This window comes from Mustela nigripes, chromosome 5 (assembly GCF_022355385.1).
Source record: "Mustela nigripes isolate SB6536 chromosome 5, MUSNIG.SB6536, whole genome shotgun sequence".
Lineage (NCBI taxonomy): Eukaryota > Metazoa > Chordata > Mammalia > Carnivora > Mustelidae > Mustela > Mustela nigripes.
This window is the reverse complement of record NC_081561.1, coordinates 99,391,560-99,401,427: the sequence shown is the minus strand read 5'-3', so window position 1 is coordinate 99,401,427 and position 9,868 is coordinate 99,391,560. Positions and strand designations below refer to the sequence as shown.

The 9,868-nt window shown below is 36.6% G+C and overlaps 1 pseudogene; it reads left to right on the top strand.

Moving 5' to 3' along the window:
* The first annotated feature begins 2,716 nt into the window (after positions 1 to 2,716).
* LOC132018683 (prostaglandin E synthase 3-like) lies at positions 2,717 to 9,040 on the top strand (annotated as a pseudogene).
* Positions 9,041 to 9,868: the final 828 nt, after the last annotated feature.

The following is a 9,868-nucleotide window of genomic DNA, read 5'->3' as shown; positions in this document are numbered from 1 at the left end:
TTTTTTTTTTGTTTTGTTTTAATGGCCACTAGTGCTTGCATTTTTCGGCCCATGCAGATAAGCCAGAATAATTTTCCCATCTCAAGAATCATAACTTGGGCTATAAAGATCCTTTTTCCTAACATTTACAGGTTCCAGGGATTAGAGCCTTAGTATTCAGCCTACAATAAAGATCAACTAGACATGCTCCTCTGGATGGTTTTACTCCCCTCTGTATAGTTTGTGAAGAAACTAATTGCTGTTCTGATTTGACAGGTGAGACCACTGAAGTCCCAGACATTGGGTGACTTACCTAAAGTTACATGTAGTCAGTGGTTAGATAATTGATTCAAACCTAGATCTGTCTGGCTCCAACTTGATTTTGTTTTTTCGTTATATCCTAGCTTTTTAAGTCCTAGACACACAGTAGATTCCTAATAAATGTTTGTTGATACAAAAGGAAACCTTTAGCAAGATTTTGAAGTTTGCTGCTTTATCATTTTGTCACCATTTCTAAAAGTTCATTGATTTTTAAAGCACTTGTATATATCAGATGTCTCTTCAGAAAGTGTTTTCAAATACGAGTGCAGTGTTGTCTCCAAATGGATCATCACTGAGAATTAGAGGCAGTTTTGTCAAGGTAATTCAACATAAGGGATGTCAAGATTTCATGTAGCAAATAAAAAAAAGAATCGAAATTTGAGAGGGTGAAAATATGTACCAAAGTCGTTAGTCTACAAAGCCTGAAAACACACAGCTGCAATACAATCCAGGATGACTGGGAATATGCTAGATTATATCTGTGAAGTAATGACATTTCTGAACATAAGGTTAAAACTCAAACAATGTTACATATTTGCCCTGATTTCCCCTAAGTCCTAGTTCCTTGTAAAACAGTATTACTGGACTCTGATAATACAGTATATGTTTTCTAGGGAACGTTTTAAAAACTTCATTTGGTGAAGTGATTTTTAAAACTTCAGGAAGCACCAATGGGCACTTCCACTCCACTAGTTTATGCTACTTAATGTAAAAACACTGGTTTTCTTGGCCCATAAAGTCACGTATTGTCTGTTGCTGATGTGTAACAAGTTACCACAGATTCAGCACAGACTTACCATGAGAGCTGCTTATTATGTTAAAGTTCTGTAAGTCAGAAACGTACACACATCGCTCATCTCATTCTCTACTTCTGGTTTCAAAGAGCCAAATTCTTGGCAGGACTGCATTGCTTTATAGAAACTTCGGATTTTAATTCACTTCCAAGCTAGTTCAGGATGCACCAGAATTCAGTTTTCTGTGGCCGTCAAACTGATGTTCCTGCTTCTTTGCTCACTGCTGACTGGGAGTCACCCATGTCTTCTAGAAACTGCCTGCATTTCTTGGGTCAGAGCCCCCTTCCTCCATATTCAAAGACTGCAATTGTGGATTGAGTTCTTCTCATGCTTTGACTATCTCTGACATCCCTTTTGGTCTCATAGCTCCTCTGCTGTCTCCCACCACATATTTTTCTATTTTCCTCTTCTAATTTTAAGGCTCCATGTGATTATATCAAGTCTACCAGGATAAGCTCTCTTTCTTAAGGTCAGTTGGTTCATAATCTGAATTTAATCTGCAAAGTCCCTTTACAGAAATAACTAGAGTAGTATTTGATTGAATAACCAGCTACAGGAATCTTTGGAGAACAATTTTCTTTTTAAGATTTTATTTATTTATTTGAGAGAGAGAGAGAAGGGGAGAAAGAGACAAGTGGGGATGGGGAAAGGGAGAAGCAGGCTCCCTGCTGAGCAGAGAGCCTAATTCGAGGCTCCATCCCAGGACTCTGGGATCATGAGTTGAGCTGAAGGCAGATGCTTAACTGACTGAGCCGCCCAGGTGCCCCTGGAGAACATTTTTAGAATTATTCCTAAAGCAAGGTTTAGAGTCTCAACTAAAGTGTACTTTTATTCTTAATTTTCGATTTCTAGCTTTCGAAGATCAGATTACTCAGTAAGGAATTAGCAGTACCAGAAACATGGAATTAACCACCTATTTTCCTGAATAGAGCTGAAAGATAGAACATTTGAAGGTTCAGACACACTTATGCAGCCACATTTCCATTTCATATATGAATACTACCAGATGGGAAGCAAAGGTTAGACTCAGTTCTTTTTGAAAATCACTTATTGTCAAAAGCTTGTATGTCTAATGCACTAGCGATAATAAACATGCACTATGTTCAAATGGAAAAAAAAAAGTACTTACCAAAATCTTTAAGATAAGAATTGACAGAACCAGGTGCTTACTGACAAAGGATAGTAAAATACTTTTCTCTAAGAGGTAGGTCACCTCAGCATTATCAAAGTGTCTTAACTTGGAGATAATTCTTCTATTCCTTTCAGTTGCTGATTTGGATACATTCTAGGTGGTGATAAGGGAACCTTCTCCAAGAGCCAATTAGACATTGAAAGATAACTCTTGAGGTGATAAAATAATTATTCCATTTACTAACATAGAAAAACATCATACCACTCAAGAACCTGGCTATTATTACCCCATCTTAGTTTCTTGAAGTCAATGTTCTTATAAACAGAGTATGAGTGCAAGTGATGTAGGAACAAAGCTTTTTAAGAGCTGGTGATTTTTTTCCACTTAATTTCCCCTTCAGCTGGCTGGACACCGAGTTTCAGATAGCAAGGAGGTGTGAGGGGATGAGTGAGCCACAAGAGGGAGGGAGCCCAAGTCACTGGATCCCCACATGGAGAAGACCTCCTATCAACCAGGAACACCTGCACTGGATGGTTCGGTGATTTAGAAATACATTCTGTTGTGATTAGGTCTTTATACCCTTTGGATCTGTTCTTTCCAGCAGCTGATATTATCCACACTAATACCTCTTGCATTTATCTTCCTCTGGAATTCATAGTATCAACTTCATGTGGCAAGTTCTCTACTCTCTGACACTTTAGATTGCATAAATCTTTATCCCTCTCAAACTGTTTTCAAGGATATTGTTTATGTTATAAAGATCAAGAGTATATTTTGGAACTCAGAGCTGAGAATTTGAAACAAGTACTGAAATACTTTGTGCATTATTTCACCTGGAGCAAAGCATGTTAACCTTGTTTTGTTTTGCTTTGTAGTTTTAATAATGGAAGGGCTACAGAGCAAAGAGCAAAATTAAGAGTAGTAAAAAAAATACATGGACAAGAATTACTATTTTGTACAAGTTTAACTCAATAGAATTCTCATCATGAAATTAAATTCAAGATGAAGGGAAGGAAAACACAGATCTCCTTTTAGGTGGAGAGGGTCTATATTTAAAGATTTATTATAATGCAGAGTTTATACATGCTCACATTTGCCATGTTGTCCTTCTGGAAAGTGAAGGTAATTTTTTGGGTCCCAGTAAAGCAGATCAGTGAGTGCTAGTACCTAAAGCCATGGGTCCATGCTGATTTTATGACTAATTCAGTTGGGTAATTCTTTCTTACAAATTTCTCGTTTGAACATAATAACTGCAATATCCAGATTGAATGCTTTTCCTGACTTAAAGTTTTTTTTTTTTTTGAAGTCAGTTAATATACTCTTTCTAGTCACTAGAAAGAGTATATATATTATTTAAAGAGTAAGGATTTTAAGAAAAATATTTAAAGAGTAAGTATTTTAAGAAAAATATTTTACAAAGAAAACAGAGCAAATATAATTTGTAACCATAGTCACTCCTTAATCTAAATTTAGTCTTTTATAAATGATATTTACACTTACCATTATTTACAAAATCATGTAATTGATTATTTTTAGAAGACAATGAACATTTCTGTAAATGGAGGCAAATTGTATTATGTTCACACAACACTGGATTACAGTTAACTGCAAGGAGACTGATGAAGGTGGTGGGATCTTAGAGTCAAATAATCAGAATGTTCATTAGGAAAACAGTCTTAATAATTTGATTCCTAAATCACATCATTTTAATACTATTTATTCAAGTCACATAACAATAATTTATTATTGACAAACAGGTGGGGTGTCTGGGTGTCAAGCATCTACCTTCCGCTTCGGTCATGATCCCAGGATCCTGGGATGGAGCCTTACTTTGGTTTCTTTGCTCAGAGGGAAGCCTGCTTCTCCCTCTGCTTCTGCCCTTCTCCACTCATGCTCTCTCTTGCTTACTCTATCTTAAATAAATAAATAAATAAATAATAAGACAGAAAGAAAAGGAAGCAAGAAAATAGAGAAAGGAAGGAGGGACAAAGAAAAGCGACTCTCAAATGTTGACTGAATCAATTGAAAAATAATAAAAAAGAAATGCACAAGTGAATACTAATGAAAATGTTCTCAGTAGATTAGTTGGGCTTTAATTAAGGAAACAGAGCCACTCTGAATATTATGCACTCAGGAATTTATCATCAGAATGAGACATATAAGTATCTACAAAGGGGAGCTGGAAAATTGTAAGTCATTATAAGTCGCTGAGTCAGTGGTCAAAAAGAAGAGAAAAATTCAGAGTGAGGATACACTGGAAGCCCCCAGCCCCTCTACAACTGCCTTTCTCTGCCTCCTACTATGGTGAGTTTGATGACTTTAGGGAGTTGATGGCTGCTGATTCATTGGTTCAAATCTTATGCAAATTTCTATTGTGACCAATGCCACGCTGGAACTATACAGGAAGGATGATTCTGGAAACTGTAGTTCTAGATTAGCCAACATTCCCATTGGGATTTTTGGAGTGTACATAATTTCACTTTTATCTGTGCTATGTGGTATCTATATTTCCTATTTATAATGTGTTATTTCCAAATAAAGCCATTAACAAAATAAATTACTTTTGGAAATGATATTAAAATCAAAGCAAGTACAGAGCTATAAAGTTATAAAATCCTCTTTGAGTCTCCTCCTGGTAATTTTGCATGTTGCTCTGTGTATTCATCTAGTGCTTTGCACTTGGCAAATATCATTTCAAATTCTCATGAAATCGTCATAGGTAGTTGCAATTTGCCAGAGCATTTCTCTCCTGCTTTTCTGAAAGAAAGAAAGAAAGAAAGAAAGAAAGAAAGAAAGAAAGAAAGACAGACAATAAAGTGAAATGAGGGGGAAATGTATGCAAATGTCCGGGTTGAGGTAAAGCCCCACAAGATGCTAGTCTAATGACCAATCTACTCACTGGCCTATGCAGTGAAAACAATTTTCTCTGCTGCAGAAAGTCAGAATAAACACCAAGGGGCGGCATCAGTTGATCTGTAAGTGTAACATTTACTCTTTCATTAAATGCATGAAATAGATCTATACAATTCAGATCATTTTTCTAGAGAATGTTAAGGACTGACAACCACATCCAAAACCCTGGCCATCTTCATAGCATGAAAATAATTCATTGCACACTTTAAACTGAGTTGGCTTGCACATGATTTAATAAGGGCAATTTTGGATGTTTCAGTATGAATTGCCTTTATTTTAGCAATTTTCTGGAGCCCAACTATGCCATTTATATTATTTTATCATCTGGTAATCAATAGCCATCCAAAGTCAACTAGTTTGATTTTTTTTCAACATAATCTATTGTATTTAGATAATACTTACAATGAAAACAAAGCAATTTGAATTGGAAAGTATTTGATTTTGAAGACAAATCCTTAAAGCTGATGTACAGTTAAAATAAATAGAAATTGTTATATTTCCAAATCTAACATCATCAAAATCCTGTAAGATGATATAATCAATGGAACACTTTAAATTGACAGTTGCTCTAAAATTGAAATGGAGAAATACCGTGTTTTCTTCTAAAGAATTTTTACTTTAAGGTCAGACTATTTTTTTCCTCTACATCTATCAAGTAGATTTAGAGTGTGTATTAAAATGAAAGTAACCTATATATATCAAGTTTAGAGATGGATGGGAAAAGGCCTCAACAGGACGTCAATTGCATATCAAAGTCAATAATTTTACAAAATGTGGAGCTTCAAGTAAAAAGGTACTTTAGCAAACTTACTATTTAGGTGCTTACTGCTTTATTCTTTGGTTAACAGCCGAAAGCCATTATTCCTTTTGTTAGTAATAAAAAAAAATGTCTGTACAAGTTGTTGGCAGTGACCCTCCCTGGAGTAAAAACAATCTACACAGTGGTTGTCTTTGAGTAAAATACTAAGAAAATGCGTATTTGGAAAAGTATAATATGGAAATGATCACACCAGAGAGAAGAAAGTTGACAATAACCAAGTTTGCTGCAGGGGTTTTTTGTTTTGTTTTGTTACTGGTTTTGTTGTTGTTGTTGTTGTTTTGCTTTGTTTTGTTTTTATTAACATATAATGTATTATTTGCCCGAGAGGTACAGGTCTGTGAGTCATCAGGCTTACATATTTCACAGCACTTACCATAGCACATCCCCTCCCCAATGTCCATAACCCAACCACCCTATCCCTCCCTCCCTACCTCCAGCAACCTTCAGTTTGTTTCCTGAGATTAAGAGTCTCTTATGGTTTGTCTCCCTCCTCTCCCATCTTGCTTCATTTTTTTCCTTCCCTTCCCCCCACATCCCCTCCTCCCTGCCTCTCAAACTCCTCATATTGGAGAGATCTGCTGTTTTTATAGGGAACATTCGGTCTCACAATTATAGTTCCGTATTCTGTAGTGACAGTGACAATGAAGACGCCTTTTTTAATAACAAAGAACACAAAGCTGGATTAATACATTAATTAAGTTTCAAAAACTGCATTAGGTTTGGTTTCTTCATCCATAAATATGGATTAATTCTTACATACTTCTAAGAATTGTGAAAATTAAATGAAATAATCCATGAGAAAATATCGAACATCTATTGATACTTGGTGTGTATACCCTAAATGATTATTTTCTTCCCTTTTTTTTTTTTTTGAGGTTTACTGATTATGGTATGATTTACAAAGTTAACTTACTTGCTAAAGAGGATGCACTTCAGTATATTAAGAACCAGCAGGAATTCTGAGAACAAATGTCAGATGGCCTTACATGCAATCCATTTTCATTTCTAATACACCAACTTTTTTCCTTCCTAAAGCAGGAAAGATTACTGTCACAGGATAAAAAAAAAAAAAGTCACTATTCTCTAAGACCTGTATAAGACCCGTGTTTCCTAACTCCCAATGTAGGCTACCACTTAAAATTATTTGACAAAACTGGAAACTATAATCCATTTATCCTGATGTGATTTCTGTGTCTCTCACCACCTTTTCTATTCACTGACCAAGATGGCCTTAACATTCCCCTCAGCTTGACTAAATTTGGGGCAGGTCTCTTCCTGACTATAGGCCCTTAATCTCCCTTTTCTTAGAGTGGTTACTTTATAAATGCTCATAATTGCAAATTCTTTCTCTACGCTTTTGGAAATGTAGGTAAATCCTCTCCCAACCTCTAGCCAGTTTTACAACCCAGGAATGTCTTTTTCAAGAACCTGGGAGTCATCTCTGAAAGTGTAACCATCAAGAAAGATAGCACCCCTGTCTCCCATTGAAGAATAGAAGCCTAGCTTGATAAGTGCCTATTAGCAAATGCAGGTGGCTTAATCACAAAGATTTTCAAACTCAGGATTGATTCAGTGTACTGGGCACATTCCACTGACCAACCTCCAGTACTTTTTCACTAGTTTATCTCAGCATTTACAACCCTCTTACTTTTTTTTTTTTTTTTTTTTTAGATTTTTAAAATTTATTCATTACAGAGAGTGAGAGATGAGTGGAAGGTGCAAAAGGAGAAGGAAAGTCAGACTCCAGGCTGAGCAGGGATCCCCAGGCGGGGCTTGATGCCAGGACTGACCTGAGCCAAAGGCAGACACTGAACCAGCTGAGCCACCCAGGAGACCATCCCTCTAACCTTTTGATTCAGGGAAGTAGAGTTCAGTCTCTCTCCCCTGTAGCAAGTCAAAGGGTCTTCATTTGCCTGCTTAACTCTGGTGCAAGTTTTCTTCGATAGTCCCTTCTTACCGACTAAGTTCGTAGTTCATAATTAAAATAACACCCTTGCCACTATTGTCAACTCATTTTCCCCTCTTTTGCTCAGACCCCAAATCCATATAATCAGCCCCTTCAGTGCTTTGTTTGGAGAAAAACACACATCCAGCTGACTCACTTCACCCTGATGCTGTTGACCTCATGTTCTAGAACACAAAAAACAACCTCAAGGGATACCGATTTATAGAGTAAAGCCCCAATTTTGTTAATGTACAATAAAGAATGTATCTTTCCACTTACCAGAAAGCATGTTAACAAGGCACGTTAACGGGGCGCTTGGATGGCCCAGTGGGTTAAACCCTGCTCCTTTGGCTCAGGTCATGATCCCAAGGTTCTGGGATTGAGGCCCACATCGGGCTCTTTGCTCAACAGGAAGCCTGCTTCCTCCTCTCTCTAAAAACAAGGCACGTTAACCTCTAATATCTCCTCCATGGACAATCTTCTATAGAGAACTGTGATGCTGAGACATTCTTCCTCTCCCAAGACGAGAGTTGGTTCTCTCCCCTTGGTGCAATCTGGGAACTCAGGGGGAGCCCCCTGCTGCTGTAGTCTGAGGGAAGCAAGAAGAGTTGGAGAGATCCCCACCCACCCATTCACCTATACCCCTCTTAGGTTCACCAGCTTCTTCAAAGTGGTACAATTAAAGGGACTATATCTTCATTAAATTTTGTGAAGACAGTAAAGATATTAATGTAAATTTAGAAAAATCCAACCTTACATTCAGTTGTTTTAGAGGAAGTGATAATTTTAAACATTTACATTAAATTGATCTTTTTCACTGGATTGGTCCAAATGATTCCAAGCATAAAAGAATAGATCAATTTTTAATTGTTTACAAAAGGCGAATCTGGTCAGTCCTGGCCAAGGTTAACAAAAGAAAAGGCAAAACTTAATTGGTTTAGTGTGGACTTCAACATTGGAAAGACTGGGAAGATGATTCAGATGAAGACACATGGAATTTTGATCACTTCTCTGAGAAGAACAACATGGGTGGTGATTAGGATGTAGATTTATCAGTAGCTGGAGCAGGCGATGATTCACAAGACAGCAATGATGCCAGCTCTGGAGTAAGGAATGTTGTCATCACCAGATTTTGAGAATGAAAAATCACTTCTCTTCAATATTTCATAATTGAGAGAATTCCTGAGTCAGTAGCTCTAAAAGCAGATGCTGTATTTGCCTCTGTTAACCCATTTTTCACCGTCTCTTTTTTAAAAGGCTTCACCAAGGGTTGCTCTGTATCATTGAATGGGGCAATTCTAAGTCAGCTAAGGCAATAACTTTATGCATGAACTTTCCCTGGACTTCCATGATACTGTTGAAGTCCTAGGCAATTGATAACAGCCATTGTGATAAATAAAAGCATTTTATCTCAGTCTTCTTTATTTCATAATACAGATACTGACATGACAGGAAGCTCTTGGCTTAGAAGAAAGATAACTAAATTCTGGGTTTTAGAACATGGAATCAAAATGATTAATGAAACAAATTGTTTGATACCTTAAACTGGTACTTGTTCCTTTGGTATATCCTCCAGAATTATTAATGTTTTATTTTTCAAAAAATTTACTTCATCTTATTATAAGTAATCACTTGTCAGTATTTCAGATGTATCTTAGCTAAAATTAGTGAATGTCCTAATATCAATGTGAAAACTAATATATCTTAGCTAAAACTAGTGAATGTCCTAACATCAATGGTTTTGAGGCCTGTACATTTGGTATTGTTTGACCCTGAATCTTTTATATCTCTTAGCATGGAGGACAAAGAAAGGCTATATGTTGTTGTTTGAGGGTCTGTACATCTAGACCAATTTTGCATTTGGCAAATGAGTGAAAAAAAAATTGATACACTATTGGACCTTTTAATTTCTTTTTTTGATTCGGCTTTCCCAGGCTGAAAGCGTCAATTTATGTTCACAATGA